Raw genomic sequence first — 12,074 nt, 5'->3', positions numbered from 1 at the left:
TGAGAGTCCCTTGGACTGCAAGGAGATCCAGCCAGTCCATTCTAAAGGAGATCAATCCTGGGTGTTCATTGGAAGGACTGATGCTAAAGTTGAAACTGCAATACTTTGGCCACCTCATGTGACGAGTTGACTCACTGGAAAAGACTCTGATGCTGGGAGGGATTGGGGGCGGGAGGAGAAGGGGACGACAGAGAATGAGATGGCTGGATGGCATCACCGACTCAATGGACATGAGTTTGAGTGAACTCCGGGAGTTGGTGATGGACAGGGAGGCCTGGCATGCTGTGATTCATGGGGTTGCAAAGAGTCGGTCACGACTGAGCGACTGAACTGAACTGAACTGAAACATCTATAAGAGCAATGAGGAAACTTTTTCTATAAAGGGCCAGATAATAAATATTTTAGACTTTGTAGACCAAAAATCTCTATCATAACTACGCAACTCATCTATTGTAGCATGAAAGTATCCATAGACAACATGGAAAAAAATAAACAACGCTGTGTTTCAATAATTTTATTTATAAAACCAGGAAGCTGGATGGATTTTGCCAGCAGGTTAAAACATTGACCACAGTATAAAATACTATGTTCCAAGTACAAAGTTACAAACTGTTCAAGCTTGAGGAAAGAAGATGGGAAAAATAAAACCTATATGATCAGCATTGTTTGTAACAGAAATGAGAAACGGGCAGGCGCGAGAGACGCCCAGCTCCCGCGGCGCAGGCGCAAGAGACGCCTGGCTCTGGCACAACCGACCACGTGCAGAATCATGGCTGAGATGAGATACCCCGCGCCCAGGGTTAGGGCAGTGGCCGAGAGGAGCTGTACCACGTTCAGGAGGCGGTGGCTGCTTGGGCACTGGAGGGCCGAGAGGAGCTGATCCACATTCGGGGCAGGAGGGGCTGCCTTGGGGAGATACCCCTCGTCCAAGGTAAGGTACAGCGGCTGCACCTTGCTGGAGCAGCTGGGAAGAGATACTCCACGACCAAGTGGAATATAAGAATCCAGTGTTCTGGGGAGGAAGGAACAAGATGGAGGAGGGATAAGACGGCGAGACCACTTTCTCCCCCACAAATTCATCAAAAGAACATTTGAACGCGGAGTAAAGTCCACAAAACAACTTCTGAATACTGGCAGAGGACATCAGGCTCCCAGAAAAGCAGCCCATTGTCTTCTAAAGGAGAGAGAAGAAATCCAGCTCCACCCACCAGAACACCGACACATGCTTCCCTAACCAGGGAACCCGGACAAGTCACCCATCCAACCCCACACACAGCGAAGAAACTACATAATAAAGAGAACTCCACAAACTGAAAGAAGAGGGAAAGGCCACCCCAAGCAAAGCAATATAAGCAAGATGAAGAGGCAGAGAAATACCCAGCAAGTAAAGGAACAAGATAATTGCCCACCAACACAAACAAAAGAAGAAGATATAAGGAATGTACCTGATAAGGAATTTCAAATTTTGATGGTGAAAATGATTCAAAATCTTGAAAGCAAAATGGAGTTACAGATAAATAACCTGGAGAAAAGGATTGAGAAGATGGAAGAAAGATTTAATAAGGACTTAGAAGAAATAAAAAAGAGTCAATATACAATGAATAATGCAATAGATGAGATCAGAAACACTCTGGAGGGAACAAACAGTAGAATAACAGAGGCAGAAGACAGGATAAGCGAACTAGAAGATAGAATTGTAGAAATAAATGAAGCAGAGAGGAAAAAAGAAAAATGAATGAAAAGAAATGAGGACAATATTAGAGACCTCTGGGACAATGTTAAACGCTCCAACATTCGAATCATAGGAGTCCCAGAAGAAGACAAAAAGAAAGACCATGAGAGAATACTTGAGGAGATAATAGTTGAAAACTTCCCTAAAATGGGGAAAGAAATAATCACCCAAGTCCAAGATACCCAGAGAGTCCCCAACAGGATAAACCCAAGGCGAAATACTCCAAGACACATATTAATCAAATTAACAAAGATCAAACACAAAGAACAAATATTAAAAGCAGCAAGGGAAAAGCAGCAAATAACACATAAGGGGATTCCCATAAGGATAACAGCTGATCTTTCAACAGAAACTCTTCAGGCCAGGAGGGAGTGGCAAGACATACTTAAAGTGATGAAAGAAAATACCCTACAGCCCAGATTACTATACCCAGCAAGGATCTCATTCAAACATGAAGGAGAAATCAAAAGCTTTACAGACAAGCAAAAGCTGAGGGAATTCAGCATCACCAAACCAGCTCTCCAACAAATGCTAAAGGATCTTCTATAGACAGGAAACACAGAAAGAGTGTATAAACTTGAACCCAAAGCAATAAAGAAAATGGCTACAGGATCGTACTTATCAATAATTACCTTAAACGTAAATGGGTTGAAATTTTCAAAAAGGCTAGGAAACAATTCTCATAGCCATCAATAGTTCAGTGTTGAGTTCATGAATAGTTTTTAAAGTTTGGGACAAACTGTAGTATTTGCTATTTGAAGTACTATTTGTAATTGGCATATTACGATGTAACATTGGTCTTCATTTCCAACTTAAAACGCCTAAAAATGCCTAACAGGTTTTTAGATTTGTGAATTTTAGTTGAAATGTATTTTACGATGTTACTAAACCTGCAGAAATATTGAAATATTTCAGAGAACTTATTCACTGTACATTTAATTTATTTTATTTATAAAAGTTATGAACTGTAAAAAAAAATAAAATAAAATAAATGGATATAGCCTTAAAAAAAAAAAAAAGAAATGAGCAACGATCGCAATAACAACAGGCAACATAGTGTCCACTGATAGAAGAATGAATGAGTAAATTGTGGCGTATTCATTCAATTTATACATTGCTGTGTGTTCTGTAAATTACAACAAATGAAAATGGAAGAACTGGATTCCTTGCACCAACACAAGTGAATTTAGCAAACAAACTCTGAGCAACAAAGGCAATTGGTAAAATATACACAGTATAATACAATTCTTATAAAATCTAAAAGCATGCTAAATAATTTTACATACCTTTAGGGATGCATAAATATGTATTAAAAGTGCAAATTATGCATTTTCACTTTAGAGTTTTAAAATTTTAAAAATTAATATTAAAAAACTATTATGCCAACTTCAAGGGTGATGGAGGTAGGAATGAGATCAAAGAGGAGTTTCATATTTTAAACAGGATACAGGATAAATATTAATATTAAAATAAAATAAATCAGAGACTTAGTTTGAAGATTCCCCAGGCAGACAAAACCAGCAAGCAAAATTTAGTTTATTTCATGAACACGAGCAAAAGTTATTTCTTGTATATATGTCTGATAATCATAAATGAAACTTCAGTTCAGTTCAGTTCAGTCACTCAGTCGTGTCCGACTCTTTGTGACCCTATGAATCACAGCACGCCAGGCCTCTCTGTCCATCACCAACACCCAGAGTTTACTCAAATCCACCTCCATTGAGTCGGTGATGCCATCCAGCCATCTCATTCTCTGTCGTCCCCTTCTCCTCCCGCCCCCATCCTTTCCCAGCATCAGAGTCTTTTCCAGTGAGTCAACTCATCGCATGAGGTGGCCAAAGTATTGGAGCTTCAGCTTTAGCATCAGTCCTTCCAATGAACACCCAGGATTGATCTCCTCTAGAATGGACTGGTCGGATCTCCTTGCAGTCCAAGGGGCTCTCAAGAGTCTTCTCCAGCACCACAGTTCAAAAGCATCAATTCTTCAGTGATCAGCTTTCTTCACAGTCCAACTCTCACATCCATACATGACCACTGGAAAAACCATAGCCTTGACTAGATGGACCTTGGTCGGCAAAGTAATGTCTCTGCTTTTTAATATGCTGTCTAGGTTGGTCATAACTTTCCTTCCAAGGAGTAATCGTCTTTTAATTTCATGGCTGCAATCAGCATCCGCAGTGATTTTGGAGCCCAAAAATTTAAGTCACCTTTTTAAATAAAATGAGATAACCACTTTTAACCAATCCCCTGCCATCTGGAAATCCCCACTGTAATAACTAATCATTTTGAAAGTTAAACAGCTTTCTCACTTTCACTTTATAAGCCATCCTGGAACATGGTGCCTCTGAAATTCTTACCAGTTTCAAGTTTGAAGCGTCCCTGCTCATGAAGGTTTATTTCTCACTCAATAAAAGATTCATATCAAGTAAAGCTCTCTGAATTTTCTTCTAACATCAGTGTACAAATATTTTATGAGTGAGGAAATGTAAGGAAGAGTAAAGAAAATAAATTCGATAGTCAACAGACAAGATGTCCTCACAAGTTTGAAAGATTTCTGGATAAAGGGAGCTAGAAGTATAAGAGATGGAAGTTAGAAGTCAGTTGCCTAATATTGAGTGCAGAGATGTAAGATTTAGGGTGGTAACAAAATCTGTAATAGATCCACAAAGTGGATGGCTGTAATGTGGAGAAAAAGATCATTGCTCCTAAGGAGGTCACAAAGCTATAATACAAGGGCCGCTGTGCAGGGAAATCCTCTCCCTGGAATTTGAAATTGATCAGACTGATAACAGAGTGATAATGGGCCAGAGGACTGTGGTCCAGTTTCAGTGTATTCATAGGTATAGTCTGTCCGGCTGTGCTGACAGCAAAAAGCAGGGGCAACAGGGTAGAGTCTGATTTTAAGATTTGTGTTTTTGGTTTAATTGTTTTTGTTTTGTCTTAATAAAAAAAGAAGAGAAAAATATTGAAAGTAAATGAAGAGCAAGTAAGGCATAAACACCTGCTGGTCCAGGCACATGGTGGAGGAATGGGGGGAATTTTACTTGATGATACTCCAAAGAAAGCAATACTCCAAGGGTGTAGCTAATTTCAATTCTATCTAGATCATGAAGACAGTGTCCAGAAAAGGGACTGAGGCTTCTTAGAGGCAGTTGTTGACTTCCTCCACAGAACGTGAAACAACTCACATGTGTGGGAAGGAGTGGGAAACTGGGTTGGGATGGAAATCGGGTGGTTCGATCATGTACTCAGCAGTATATATACCAGGATACTGAAGAATGACCTGGGAAACTTGGGCTTCTAACAGCACTGTGAAGCATGATGGCACTAGCCCTGGCTGTGTCTATAGGAAGGGAAATAACTGATTTAAGTTAACCATACTGGTAAGTAGAGAAAGAAGATAAGTTTTGTCAGCTTAGAATTCACCCAGCTCTACTCAGATCAACCCACTTTCTCCTTGTACACTGATTCAACTATCATTGTGGTATCTCTTCTGTTTCTCTATGAAATTGAGATGGTCTTTTAGATCTTGGTTTTCCTTTTGAATCCCTGACAATACCTAGCAAAGTGCTGGATGCACAGTGAATGTTCAATAAATATTTGATGGATTGGGCTATAAATTTCATTTGTCTAGGTTATAACCAGCACTTGGGCACTCAAGATATGGCTGTAAATTGGAAGGCTAAGGATAACAGCTTTTATTGCAAACTTTTTCATGTTTAAAAGGAAATTTTGGGTTGCAAAGATTTAGCCATTACTCTTGCTTCCTTCCCACCTCTTCACAATCTAAGATTTATAAAAACAGAAGTAGTTGCTGTGGAGACAATTGCTGGGCCCTAGAGGAGCTATTTGAGAATGAAAGCAAAAACTGCTATATTCTATAGCAAGACTCTACATTAATCTTTTTGCCTTTAATGATAAAACTGAAAATAAAATACAGAAAAAAATGTCAGATACTGTGAACTCACTCTCTTTGTTGCAGAGTTGATAATCTGAGCCATACCAGTAGATGCTACCCCTTGTTAAGATACTGAAATAATTCCACACTGATTACAAAATAGCCATTACCCCTGGACCTGCCTGAGACCCTCCCAATGGCTCTAGCTTCCCAGCGCTTGCCCCTGTATCCTCCCCATTTCCTCCTAATCCAGCAACTAAAGGTTAACATCCAGTTAAGCATAAGCTTAGTTAGCACTGTGACTGTAGCGGGCACACCAGTTGGTCAATATGGTGAATTTATCAACTGTTAGAAATAGTGAATATCATTTCTGACTATATTTGTCAGGTGTTACATACAAGAGTCCTATATACATGACTTATGTGGTCTTCCTAGGATTTTACATTCTTCTAAAATTGTCAATTAACATTCAAAACTTTAGTGACTTCAAGGGATAATCCAAATCTTTAGCTCCTCCCCCCCAAATTGGAAATCCTGGCAACACTGGGCTTTCATTTGAAGAAATTCACAGAGCAGAGCATGAGTGCCCCCTTCAAATGCTGCATATGCTCTCTACTCACTGGGCCTCATCACATTTCATTGTTCACCCAGTGGACTATACTTTTTCATGTAACTAGCTTCCCCTGTGGATGTTTAAGTGTCTGTACCCTGTTCCACAATAACCCCAAATCAGATTCCCTGGGGCTAGACTTTATGGGTCATTTGGTGCAACGCCAGCTCAGTGTGGGCACACTCCTGCTCTGCCTCCTCCCTCTTCCAGGTCCCTTTTGCGTCTACCGATTGTAACAGCAACTCACCTCCCTTCTCCTCTAATTCAGGATGGCATATCCAGACTTTGCAGACAAGAAAACCTTGTCTATGGAGACTACATTCCCAAATAGTTGCAGAAAAGATCTAGAATTGAGGAGAAGTGTACGCTCTAGTCTTGATATTTACCACCAATAAAAGGAAGGAAATTTTGTGATCTCTGCTATATACCTACTTTTTCAGTAAGTGAAAAATTAATATCTATGGGAAAAACTGCTGCCAACAATTATGCTGCTATTTTTGGGGAGAAAGAGCTTCATCAGGTCCAGGTCCAGGGCTTCCACCTGCTCACCTACAATTTCCTCCCTTAACTGTGACTGCTATCTACTAGTGTGTGAATTACCAGCTGCAGCTAATTACAAGCCATAGGGAAGGTTTGAACACTACATTTAATCAGAAGCCTTGCCTCAGTTTTCTATTCTGCATAACATACCACCCAAAACTTGGTGGCTTAAAATAGGTTGTTGATTTGTTCACAATTCTGGCGTTCAGCAATGTGGGCCGGTCTGGCAGGGGTCACTCATGCCCTTGTAATCACCTGGCAGCTCAACTCTGATCTGAGATGGCTCCTCCCATATGTCTGACAGGGGAGCATCTGGATTCTCTCCCACATGGTGGACCCAGCTTCTCGACATCGTGGACTTAGAGCAGCATTCCAAGAGGGGTTGAACGGAAGCTTCAGAGTTCTCATAACACCACTTCTACTACATTCTACTGGCCAAAGCAAGTCATGAAACCAGTCCAGGCTCTAACCACCAGGAAATAGTCTCCAGTTTCTCATAGAAAGAGCTGCAAAGTCATAGGCTGTGGATTCAGGAATGAGAGAAGTATTGATATAACTGCCTTCTGTAGAAACAACCTGCCATATTCCTGTAGCTAGAAGGGACGAAGGCTTGGGTTCCACTATAACAGAAGAGAATAATTATGATGAAAAAAAACAAAAAACCCTTTCAAATATACTGGGATCATATACATTGGAAAGTCACTAGTGACATGGAGAATGGAAAGATGAGGAAGCTGCTGAAGTTGAGTCCTGATTTGCAATTTATCAAAGAAATTATAAAGGTGGGTGGAAAAGAGGGGTGGGAATAAAGGCAGATAGTGAGGGCTGGAGGATTTGACAGGAAGAATCCCAACGGGAGAACCTGTTTCTTGTAACAAATGTCAACCAGCTGCCACAGTGGAACCCAACCTCATTCCTTCTGTCTCTTTTTCAAAGCCTGAGCTGTGTTTTCTGATCAACCCACCCTCTTTCCTCTCATTCTCAAGTGTAGGATCTCTGCATCTCAGACCTGATTACTATGGTATTATCCAAACAACTCCTCCTCCTCCTCTTTTGGTATGTCCTGTGTGTCACACCTGCTTGGCTTAATATTTTTTAATATTTTTATTTCTTTCCGAATAAGTAAAGTAGGTTCATGTTACAAAATTCAAAAAGTACAAAAGTTACACAGACAAAAACCAGAGACAAAGAAGCAACTTGTTCCTAAAAAATGGCAGAGCCTGGATTTGAATGCAGGCTGACGTGGCACCCATGCTTTTGACCATGGATGGCACTGCTGAGTTATAAAATCAGGGCTTCTCATCAGTTCTGCTCACAGAGAAGTTAGAAATTACATTTTCCTCCATCAAAACTAATAAATCGACCTTGATTAGTGAGAGAGAAGTATGTACTTGCACTCTTCTTGGCTGAACCAATAAAGACAAGAAGACTTACAAGTAGTCAGCATTGCCCCTGTCACAGAAATATGAAGACACCAAACACTACTTGTTGTAAGAAAACATGATGTATTAATTTTGGCAACACTTGTACACCGTGTCATGGCAATAAAGACAAGGGAATTGAAAGCAGAAATTGAAAGCTGGATGTGACCTGCTTCTATCAGCATCTCTGGAGTCAGTATGAGATGGAGGAGGAAGGAGGCCTTTGGGAGGTGGGTGATTAGCTCCAGGGAGAAAGGAAGGTCCTCTGGCTTCTCTTCCCATGTCTAACTTAAACTTCTTACTTGAAAACCACCTTGGAGAAGAGACTTCTGCCATTTTTCTTCACCATCTCACTTACGAAAAGAAACATAGGAAGAGCCTGCCCTTCTGGGATCCCACCCCTGGAAGTGTAGTGGGCCCATGTAGGGTCTCAGCAAGCAGTTGATAGTCACTGGTTTGGGGGCATATGACTCAGCACGTGGCTGAGTTCTTGGCCCCCAGGAACCTGGAACTGCCAGCCTTGGTCACTGAGGTGGTGTCATCCCTGACTATCACCGATCCATTCGTTGCAGCCAGCGAGAGTGCCACCCTGCCGCCCCGCCATCCCCCAGCGGCCCCTCGGAGGTTCATTTGCTCCTTCCCCAACTGCAGCACCAATTACAACAAGGCTTGGAAGCTAGACGCGCACCTACGCAAGTACACAGTGGGCAGGGAAGAGACCCTATGTCTGTGACTATAAAGAAAGCTGGGTGCCGAAGAATCGATGCTTTTGAACTGTGGTGTTGGAGAAGACTCTTGAGAGTCTCTTCGACTGCAAGGAGATCCAACCAGTCTATCCTAAAGGAGATCAGTCCTGGGTGTTCACTGGAAGGACTGATGTTGAAGCTGAAACTCCAATACTTTGGCCACCTGATGTGAAGAGCTGACTCATTTGAAAAGACCCTGATGCTGGGAAAGATTGAGGGCAGGAGGAGAAGGGGACAACAGAGGATGAGATGGTTGGATGGCATCACTGACTTAATGGACATGAGTTTGGGTGGACTCTGGGAGTTGGTGATGGACAGGGAAGCCTGGCGTGCTAACGGTTCATGGGGTCACAAAGAGTCGGACACTACTGATCAACTGAACTGAATTGAACTGATGAAGGGTGTGGCAAGGCCTTGGTCAAGGACTACAATCTCAGCTGCCATGCCCTGATTCACACCCAAGAGAAGTCCTTTGTACAGCTAGCGACTGTGATCAGAAATTCAACACAAAATAAAACTTGAAGAAATATTTTGAATCCAAACATGTAAAACCAGCAAAAACAATATGCATGCAGTTTCAAAGGTTGTGAGAAGACCTTTGGGAAACATCAGCAACTGAAAATCTACCAGTGTCAGCACACCAATGAGCCGCTGTTCAAGTGTACCCACGAGGGATGTGGAAAAACTTTTCCTCCCCCAGCAGTCTGAAGCAGCACGGGAAGGTTCTTGAGGGCTATATCTGTCTAAAAGAATGTTCTTTGGGGGCAAAAACGTGGACAGAGCTTCTAAAACACGTGAGAGAGACCCATAAAGAGGACATAATGTGTGACATGTGCCAGAAAAACGTTTCATTGCAAGGACTTCCTGAAGCAGCACATGAGGACGCACGCCCCCGAGTGGGACGTGTGCCAGTGTCCACCGGAAGGCTGCGGCCACACGTACACTACTGTGTTCAACCTCCAGAGCCATACACTGTCCTTCCACGAGGAGCAGCGCCCCTTCGTGTACGAGCCTGCTGGTTGTGGCAAGACCTTTGCCATGAAGCAGAGCCTTAGCAGGCATGCCGTTGTGCGTGACCCTGACAAGAAGAAAATCAAAGTGAGGCTGTCTCGTGAGAAGCAGAGCCTGGCCTCCAGACTCAGTGGGTACCTCCCTCCTAAGAGGACACAGGGCCTGGCTGTGTCTTGCCCAGAAACGGGGAGCTGCCGAGCTGCATGGAAGGCCACGCGCTCTCCACGTCGCCATGCTGACGGCAGCTGCACACCCGACAATGCTGTGTGGAGGTCCACAGACCAGCCAGCTAGGTTCTGTCTCCCAGAAGCACGTGTTTGTTAAAGTCACTGGGGCAGAATACCAGATGCTCCATCTTTCTCATCTTTCCCGTTTCAGAGTGTCTCCTCTTAGGGTGCCCGGAGCTGCTCTCTCTCCTTTTGCTCTAGGGAGGAAGAACACACATCACAACCTTGCCCCCTCTGATGGGCTGCAGCCTGGATGAGAAGGTTGCAAGTCCAGACACAGTCTGGACAAATCGATTACATGTCTCCTCCTAGAAGAGGAAACAAAAGGCTAGTGTAAAACCAACACCTCTGGTTCAACACCTCTGGTGTTAATGCTTATCTAATACCCATAAAAGCCAGCATTCTTGAATTGCTATATAAGGGATTTGCTAAGTCAAATCCTATAGACCTTGTTAAGCTGATGGAAACCTAATAACCAGGTGGTTATACAAACTCCATGTAACTAGGCCAATGCGCTGAAGTCTTGATAGTTTTGAATCCTCTATCATGGCCCCGAAAGGCTGTGTTTGGCCCAGATCACCCTCTCACAAAAAGTGCAGAGTGGTGGGTTTGGGCACTGGCAGGGCCCCCTTATCCCACAGGTTGGCAGCCCAGTGCTATTGCCAACCGTCCTTCACAGAGTCATTGAAGTGGTTAGAAAAAGACGGACACATGGTTCAAGAGATTCTGGGTGGGCTGGACTGGGCCCAGGGCCTGGGTCACTCTAGCCTGGAGCTAGGGCTGCAAACCACTGGAGTAAATGCTGCCTCTATTGGCTGCTAAAATGTGTAACTCCAAAAGCCAAATCCTCCAGACCTATCCTGGGACTGTAAACTGACACTTCCTAGAAGAATTTGACTTGAATGCTTCTCATAGGCATTTATAAAAAGGAATTGGACTTCAAAAGATGAGCCCATACAGTTTCTAGTTTTCCTATTTAAATGTTAGACTCTCTACAGTCTGTGAAGTAGAATAGTATATAGCCCTTAAGTTAGGAAGCAGAGTTCTTACATGGAGAAGTGCTTACGTTATGGTGGAAGAAAGCTGTATACATTTTGCATTTTGAAAACCCAGTTAGAAAGCTGCTACCAAGATTGGGCAGAATTATTAGTTACTTTTCTCTGCCTTTATGTTTTCCAGGTTTTCTACAGTTGTATTTGTAAGATCAGAAAACAAAAAGACACAAGCAGTCACTCAGGCCTGTTTTCACTTAGCATTTATGTTCTTGGACTCGTCTGCACACTTCCCTTTACTGTAATCTGGACTTGATAACGATTTTTCGATCCACTGCTGTATCTGTTTACTCTTTGTGTCCAAATCCTGTTGTCCAATACTTGAAGAAAAATTAGTTCCTTGGTCAGGGTGGGTCCTAGGTTGAAAGAGTGAGATCTGGGGCTAGTCTGTGAGGCCTGTGTTTTATCACACGTTCGTCCTAAGGTCTACACCGCTACTGGCCCTCCTGTCTTCCCCGGTATTAAGGGTTTCACACTCCAGTTAAATAGAGGACATGGACACAAGGTGAAATACCACTATTTTAGTTGCCAAGTAAGAGAACCTGAACAGGGCGAGATTCCGTTCATCACTGCCGTTGTTTGACGAAAGAACAAGAGAATGGTCCTTTAAAGAGGACCAGGGAAGCCTTTTTCTTTTTTTCTTACGTTGGGTGTTGGATAACAGGTGTTCCCTGTATTTTTTCTTTATGCTTTTTTAATGTAAATAAAAGTAATTTTTCTAAAAAAAGAAAAGAGACATAAGAAGAAGAATGATCATTTAGGTTCTGAAACATAAACCTTGGTCTTTGGGTAAAGCATCTAGATATATGTATGCTACAGATCGTGCAAGGTGTCTTC

The 12,074-nt window shown here is 42.6% G+C and overlaps 1 pseudogene; it reads left to right on the top strand.

Moving 5' to 3' along the window:
* The first annotated feature begins 8,667 nt into the window (after window positions 1-8,667).
* LOC129560713 (transcription factor IIIA pseudogene) lies at window positions 8,668-10,442 on the top strand (annotated as a pseudogene).
* Window positions 10,443-12,074: the final 1,632 nt, after the last annotated feature.

The sequence above is a fragment of the Moschus berezovskii genome, chromosome 10, assembly GCF_049115385.1.
Source record: "Moschus berezovskii isolate FMDL1 chromosome 10, NW_MosBer_1.0, whole genome shotgun sequence".
In the NCBI taxonomy this organism is placed as follows: domain Eukaryota; kingdom Metazoa; phylum Chordata; class Mammalia; order Artiodactyla; family Moschidae; genus Moschus; species Moschus berezovskii.
This window is presented reverse-complemented; position numbering and strand designations above follow the sequence as displayed.